Here is an 8751-nt window from a genome sequence, read left to right as displayed (position 1 = left end):
AAGACAGTTGCGTAGGTACACACATGGCAGTCTGTTTTGCTTTCTTTCTCCCCTTCACCCACATTTGGCATTTCTCCCCAGGCTATCCCTCCCCACCTCCCCCTCCCACTGGCCCTCCCCTTTTACTCCCAATAGACCCCAGTGTTTAGTACTCCCCTCCCTGTGTCCATGTGTTCTCATTTTTCATCACCTGCCTATGAGTGAGAATATGCGGTGTTTCATTTTCTGTTCTTGTGTCAGTTTGCTGAGGATGATGTTCTCCAGATTCATCCATGTCCCTACAAACGACACAAACTTACCATTTCTGATTGCTGCATAATATTCCATGGTGTATATGTTCCACATTTTTCCAATCCAGTCTATTATCAGTGGGCATTTGGGTTGATTCCAGGTCTTTGCTATTGTAAACAGTGCTGCAATGAACATTTGTGTACATGTGTCCTTATAGTAGAACGATTTATAGTCCTTTGGATATATACTCTATTGCATATCTATTAACAATGGCCAAAATACAGGATCAATCTAAGCACCCATCAATGGATAAATGGATACAGAGGATATGTTTATATACAATACAGTATTATTTAGCCACAAAAAGGATGAAATCCTGTCATTTGCAGCAACATGGACAGAACTATGTTAAGTGAAATAAGCCAAGTACAAAAAGACCAATATTACATGTTCTCATTCACATGTGGGAGCTCAACAAAGAAGTAAAAAGTACAATAGTGGTTATCAGAGATTGGGAAAGATGAGAGGAAAGGAGGATGAGACAGGTCGGTCAGTGGCAACAAAAACACAGACAGAAGGAAAAAGTTCTAGTGTTAACAGCACAATAGGGTGACTTTAGTTAATAATATACTGTATATTTCAAAGTATCTAGAAGATCTGAAATATTCTCAACACAAAGAAATGATAAATGTTCAAAGTGATGAAGAGTCTAAGTATCCCAATTTGATCATTATACATCATATGCATGTGTCCAAAAATCACATGTATTCCATAAACATGTATGATTTTTTAACAAAAAATAAAAAGAAACCACTTACTAATATCAATAATATCTCTATATCTCTACTTAGGTCTATAGTTTGATGCTTTATATTAATACATTCTAAGGCCTTATCACTAGGTGAGTATGCATGTGGCTGCTGTAACTCCTTTACCCATTTCAGTTCATTACTCCTACCATTCTTCTTTGTCCTTTCATATTTGTCTATTTTTCAGATATTAAAATTGCCATTCCAAGGGTTTTTTTTTTTTTTTTTTTTTTTTTTTTGAGACGGAGTTTCGCTCTTGTTACCCAGGCTGGAGTGCAATGGCGCAATCTCGGCTCACCGCAACCTCCGCCTCCTGGGTTCAGGCAATTCTCCTGTCTCAGTCTCCCGAGTGGCTGGGATTACAGGCACGCGCCACCATGCCCAGCTAATTTTTTGTATCTTTAGTAGAGACGGGGTTTCACCATTTTGACCAGGATGGTCTCGATCTCTTGACTTTGTGATACACCCGCCTCGGCCTCCCAAAGTGCTGGGATTACAGGCTTGAGCCACCGCGCCCAGCCAACTCCCTCCAATTTCATTCTCATTTCCCACTTATTGATCACCAGAAATATTGTCATCTGAGGGTAGAGCCAGCTGCCCATACTAATTCACTATCTTATCAGGAACAAAATGTTTTTATATAATATATACACAATACATTATCTTGTAATCATTTATTTGCAGAAATTTTTCTCCTCTGATGAAATAAAGCAAGACTTACACAAAGCACCAGGCACATAACAGATGCTGCTGTCATTTAAATATATCCCCCAAATTTCATGTGTTGGAAGCTTAATTACCAATGTGGCAGTGTTGAAAGGTGGGGTTTTTGAAAAGTGATTGAATCATGGAGTACTCTGCTCTCATGAATGGATTAATGGGTTATCATAGGAGTGGAACTTTTGGATTCCTGGGATAAAACTTGTGTGACCAAGATGTATTTTCCATTTTTATAGATTGAATTTAATTTTCTAAAATTTTGCTTAAATTTTTAACATTTTTAGTCATTAGCAATATTTGTGGTTTCCTTTTCTTGCAATTTTTTTCAGGTTTGGTATCAGGATAATGTAAAATTTTTTTTTAAGATATGATAGAATTCACCAATGGAGCAATCTGGGCAGGAGAGAGAAAGAGAGAACATGTTTAATTTTTAAATTCAAATCCTTGAAGAGAGATGGGGCTATTAAGATCAACTATTTCTTCTTGAATGAGCTATGGCAGTTTGTCTTTCAAGGGATTCTTCCATTTTATCTAAATTGTCATATCCATTGGTATAAAGGGTTCACAATATTTCCTTCTTGTCCTATATCGATAGAATCTCTTTATGTCATGTCCCTTCATTTCTGATCATTTCTTCTGCCTAGTGATAACAATTTTATCAACCTTTTCATGAATGAGCTTTTAGTTTCACCGATTTTCTCTTTAATTTTTCTGTTTCTTATCAATCTGTTTCTTTTCTGGTCTTTATTTTTCCTTTTCTGTTAATTTTGGGTTTCATTTAAAATTCTTTTTGTAGTTTATTATTAACTTTTCACTCTAAACCTCTAAGATAAATGTTGACTGACAATTACTTGAGTCTATAAAATTAACTTCAAAATATTGGGGTTTTGCTTGGGAAGTTAAGCATTTAGTTATTGCCTCTTCCCTGCCTCAGTTCTCGCACAGCATTTTAGAGTACATCATATTATATTCTGTTATTAGGTGGGTTTTGCTTGGTTCTATCTTGGTTTTATTTGACTTTTCCCAATTAGTCTGAAAACCATGAAGGGAAGGACATTTCCCAACTCTTTCCCCCAGAGCACCTATTACATAAAATTCTTGAGAAAATGTTCAATAAATGTTTACTAAATTTATTTGGCCTAAGGCAGCACTAGGCAGTTTTCTGAGATGCCACAAGCTCGTGTTCTGACATGCTGAATTCAAAGCACTTCAATGAAGCCAGTTTAGGTTAATGGTAGCAAGCCATAGCTAAGTTTGTGGAAATATAAGATTGTATTTGAGGTTTCCAAACAATCACTCATTCTGGAAAACCTGAAAAAGAGTTTGAGTAGAAAGTTGACAATTATTTGTTTTTAGAAGTGATAGTGCTCTCCATTCTCATTGATTTCTTCAGCCTCAAAGAATGTAACTCTAAAAACCACATTAGGCTTTAAGCACCTTGCTAAGCAATGTGAGGTCTACCTGCCCAGTGCCTGTCACATGAGATGTTGTTCTAATTGAAATTATTTGTGGTCTGAAAGCCAGGATTGGAGATGCCTCCCAATAATTTCCTTTAAACCACCACTGTCATTTTATGCCGGAGTCACCCCTACTTTAAAAGCCTTAGGAGTGTGTTCAAAGAATGAATTTCGGATGACACTGAACAAGAACATCGACTATAAGACAATGAAAGCTCAGAAGCACAAACTGATGCTTCCTGAGGTTTTGAGTGAACTTGGGCAAGTTGCATAACTTCTTTATGTCACTTTTCTCATTTATAAAATAAAACTTTAGGCAAAATATCTCGCTGCCCACCTGCACTGTAACTTCAAACTGATTTTAAAAAAATCATACATGAAATTGTGAAAAACTTTTATGGAGATAGCTATCTGGATCAGCTAGTGTGAGTAGACAGAGTGGGTAATAGATAAATCAATGTTTGCCCTGAAAATAAATAGTTGGTTGGCAAATGATTGTCTATAATCTGTAGCTTAGAAACGTGTTAATTTCAACTGGGAATCCTGATTATCGTGAGAAAGCAGATTTTTAGAAAAACTATATAATCAGAAAGCAAAAGTAAACTTTCAAGAAAATTCTGGCCTGAACAAATTACCTTGGAAACAGATAACTTACTATAAGAAAATTATGAGATCGCACCATTGCACTCCAGCCTGGGTAACAAGAGCGAAACTTTGTCTCAAAAAAAAAAAAAAAGAAAAAGAAAAGAAAATTATATCAGAGAAATTTGGAGTTTTTTTTTTATGAGATGCAGTCCTGCTCGGTTACCCAGGTTGAAGTACAGTGGCATGATCTGGGCTCACTGTAACCTCCACCTGCCAGGTTCAAGCCATTCTCCTGCCTCGGCCTTCTGAGTAGCTGGGACCACAGGTACACAACACCCCACCTGGCTAATTCTTTTGTATTTTTAGTAGAAACGGGGTTTTAACATGTTGACCAGGCTGGTCTTGAACTCCTGACCTCAGGTGATGCACCGGCCTTGGCCTCCGAAAGTGCTGGCATTACAGAGTCATACTTAAACCAGAGTTTGGTCACTAGAAGTATGGAAGTTTTAATTGGGCACAAAATAGCCCCAAATAACCCCTCTTCATTTTATTTACTTCAAGTACTTTTCATATATAGCTTAATTTATTCATGTAATAAATACATATGTGCATCTGTTTACATGTTAAGTGTAAGAGTATGGATATGAGTATGCATGTGTGTATGTGTTTACATGTGTGTGCTCACACGTGTTGAACACTGGTGCTAGGCCCTGGATACAGTGGTTAACAAAAAGAAAATTGTCTCTGCCTTCATAGGTTAGTTTCCAGTGGGAGTTATAAGCAAGAGAGTGACACTAAATTTTGAGATTTTTTGAAGGCCAGGTCTGACTGTATCAGAGTATCTACGTCTAGACAGTGCATTATAAATCTTAAGTGTGCAATTAATGTCTGCTAAATAATTTTTCAAGCTGAACATGTCAGTTTCAGCTTGAAATCACTCAGAACTGTGATTTGTTTCAAGATGAATTGTTCGACATGAACATATACATGTCTATTTTAGCAGATAGATACACATGCATATATATAGTTTAAGCATCATCATCATTCTTAGGTGTAGTCAGCAGAATCTACTCCAGCAAGTTTAATCAGAAAGGTATTAGACAGTACTAGGTGATGTACAGCATCTCCAGGAGGGTCAAGAGCCAAAATAAATATTCCATAGCCAGGACCAACTGCAAACAGAAACATCTATTCACCCTGAGACTATTCTAGTAAAAAACCTATTTTCTGCTGTGACTCAACTCTTTCCCCAGGTTTCCCATCAGAGCTTGCCCCAGAAAAACTAAATGCTTCTACTGTCATGCCACACATTTCTCACTTACAATTCCAATTCTCATGTGTGTATAAAACCTGCGCCATACATGGAGACCTGATGGCAAGAAAGCTTGAAAAATGTAGTGATTAACTTTCCAGCCTCCCCAGTACCGAAAGGCGTACTGGAAAGGGGACTGGCTGGAGGTGCAAGGACAAGCAAGAAGTACCTCTACACATGCTGGAAATCTTAAGCTTCGGAACTGAACTAAGCTGCAGTGTCTCAGAAATAATGCCTGCTTAACCCACTTCACAGAGCTCTTCAGAAGATAATGCATATGGGTATTCATAATTGTCACACTGGTATCATATCCATCATCTGCTCCTCCATATGTATTTCTGTGAGCCTGCTCTAAAAAGAACCTCTTTCCTGCCATGACTCAACTCTTTCCCCACATTTCCCATCACAACTTGCCCCAGAAAGACTAAATCCTCCTACTACCATGCCACACATTGCTTATTTCCTTCTTCCACATCCCACTTGTGCAGAAAACCTGTTCTACCTGTGGCTATACATTGGCCTCATCAGAGTCTCTTCTGTTTATCTCATCTGCCTCAGTCTTATCAGTCACCAACATCTGTTTATTCGACTTCAAAAACTGCTCTCAAATCTAGGCTCTCCGTTGTCACTTACGTCGGTTCAGTCTCATCCTATCTAACCTAAGTTGTTACAGGTTTTCTGATTGATTATTTTGCCTCTGGTCTGACAAACTTTCCACCTCTCTATTCCAAAAAGCAAATCAGAGCATGCCACTCTTTGCTTCATCATTATTTTCACTGTTATTTGCATTAAAATTAATACTGTGAAAATAACACTATCCAAATAAAGATAGACCCCCATCAGCAGGCCTGAAATATTTCTCTACTTTCCAGACATGAGTGAGAAAGTGCAACAGAGACCTATGACTGCTTATGGGCCACCCTGGAAGTGCCACAAGGTACCAGTTCAAAACTAAGTGATGTTCCAATCATCATGTATAGAAATGGATCAATATTAAAACTGGAATGTGTTCTTTGTCAAAGATGTTTTCAAATCTCCTCCATGTGATTTCTCTGTGTGTTCCTCATTTCATTAGTCATGAATTACACAACTCTTTTTCCTGTTTTTCTGCTTCAATATTTCATCTTCACTCCTGTGATTTTGAAAAAATAGTAGATATTGGATGTTTTTTATATTGCACCAAATGATACACCTCAGCCACATTCTTCCTGTCATCCAAACTACCTCATGCTTTCTTTATTTTCAAAGAAACACTCTCTATGTCTATTACCTAGTTTAGCATCTCCTTTTCCAGGTTCTCATCTCATTTACCTCAAAATACTTATTTCTGACAAGCAAGAAGCTGAACAAACTACCTCTAATAAAGCAAACCATGTGATACTCACCTTTTGAATTTCATTGTAGACTACTATTTTCTTCCTTTCACACTCAGGTAGCTTCTAAACAAAAAGAACACAGTATGCTAAATACCTTATTTGGGAACAGAGATCAGCATTCTAACATAACACTTCTAAGGCCTAATTATTTTAAACAAACACCTCATTCACAGAAATCACAGATCATCAGAAACTGCCTATTAGACTATGAAGTATGAAAGGTGCTCTATCAAAAAGAAAAGGCTCTTTTTAAGGTTAATTGGAGAGGCATATTTAACATTTCCAATTTTTTGACAGACATTTTATATTATTTTATGTGGGCTAAAAAATTGCATATTGAATTGGGTATTGGGTTGAAATTGTATATATATATATACACACACACACACGCACAATATGTATTATATGCATGCTATATATAACATTTACATATATTAATATGATATACATTTTATATATATACAATTTCCTAACCCAAATACAAAATCTTGATAAATATATATATTCTATATTTTATAGATACAGCCACATTATATATATATATAAATTTCCCCCTACTGAGAATACATTCAATCTCTGGCCATTTTCATTTCCTTTGGAAGTTCAAATATAGGTTCTCAGTTACTTCAACTAAGATTTTCTCTCTCTTCTTTCTGTAGGCTTATCCTAAGCATATCTCATTCATTCTTGTGCCTTTATACGTCATGGTGACTACCATAATTATATCTCTGGTTCAGAATTCTTTTCTAAGCTCCAGACACAAATGTGCAGCCAGCCTCTTGACAAGTCCACTTAGTTGTCCCAAAAACAATTTAACACTCATCTTAAACCAAAACCTTGATTTTTCTCCTTCAGAATTAATTGCTGCTCTTCCTGTCTGTGAATTCTCAGTAAATGGCACTAGCAATTCCCTAGTAGCTTCAAGCCCAAAATCCGTAAGTCACATTCTGCACAGCCCCCCACCAAAACTTGTCAATACAGTCTCTATAACTTTACTCAAATTATCTCATTGGCCCCCCATCTCCACTGCCAGTGCTTTATATCAAGCCACCATCATCCTAAGCCTTCATTACGTCCATAGGCTGCCACAAGTTTTCTTCACTATAGTATGAGCAGCAATTATGATCTTTGGGTAAAACACAGATTGGTTCACATTACTGTTTGCTCAAAATCTTTCAATAGACTGAGAGACCATGTTCTCCATAGATGGTCACAATAACTCCTCCCCACAGGCTCATATGACCATATGTGCTATGCCTAAATGTGTCCCACAGACTTATGTGTTGGAAACTTGATCCCCAGTGAGCACTGTTAGAAGGTGGGGACTTTCGGGAGATGTTTTGGTCATGAGGGCTCCACTGTCCTGAATGGATTAATGCTGCTTTAAAAAGGGCTTGTTGGAATGGGTTGCTCTTTCTTTCCCTCCCTCCTCTTTCACCATGTGAGGATCCAGCAAGTAGACATCTCATTAGATGCTGATCCCTTGATCTTGGACTCCCCAACCTCCAGAACTGTGTGACAATACATTTATATTCTTTATAAATTACCTTGTCTCAGGCATTCTGTTATAGCAGCACATGTGAACTAAGACATGTCACTCTGATTCTTCTCCATCAAAAGGTAGAACATAACTTTCCTCCCTTGACCCTGGTCTAGCCTTATTACTCACTTCCAGTAGAAAGCAGTGGGAGTGATACCATGTGACTTCAAAGGCTATGTCAAAGAGAGCCATGAAGCTACCATTTGTTTTCTTTGAGGCACTTGCTTTGGGAGAAGCTAACTGGCACATCAAAGTTGAGCTATCCTGAGACTACTGTTTTGCAAAGGAACTCCAATCAACAGCCTTGGCTGAACTCCCAGGACCAACTGCTGGCCACGATTGACACGTCTTAACCGTCCAGCTCAGTCATGACTTCAAAGGACCATAGCCCAAGCCAACACCTGGCCATAACCACATAAGATACTCTGAATAAGAACCTCCCAAACAGCTCCTTCTGTAACTACTGGCCCACAACATTTTAGCAGAAACATGGTTGTTCTTATACCACTAAATTGAGAGGTAATTTGTTACACAGCATTAGTGGTTAGATCAGCTTCCCATCATCCTTAGGATAAATTCAAAAGTATTTCTAGAACCTACAGGGCCCTGCATGAGCTGGCTCCTGGCGATTCCCCCAGCCTTTCTTTATGCCTTGGTTGCCAAGCTTTAAACACACTGACTGACCCTTGCTTCTTCCTGAGGAATTTTGCCAAGGCTACGA

General features: G+C 37.9%; 1 long non-coding RNA gene across 1 annotated transcript in view; it reads right to left on the bottom strand.

Annotated features, from left to right (window-relative positions):
• Positions 1–6429: 6429 nt before the first annotated feature.
• The window catches only part of LOC144578778 (uncharacterized), a 28165-nt gene continuing 25843 nt past the window's right edge, over positions 6430–8751 (bottom strand). The window contains exon 3 of the long non-coding RNA XR_013525189.1: positions 6430–6553. This is a non-coding gene — a long non-coding RNA (uncharacterized LOC144578778). The remainder of the gene's footprint in view (positions 6554–8751) is intronic.

Source organism: Callithrix jacchus, chromosome 1 (assembly GCF_049354715.1).
Source record: "Callithrix jacchus isolate 240 chromosome 1, calJac240_pri, whole genome shotgun sequence".
NCBI lineage: Eukaryota > Metazoa > Chordata > Mammalia > Primates > Cebidae > Callithrix > Callithrix jacchus.
Note: the sequence above shows the minus strand (reverse complement) of the source record. Positions and strands in the feature narration are given on the sequence as shown.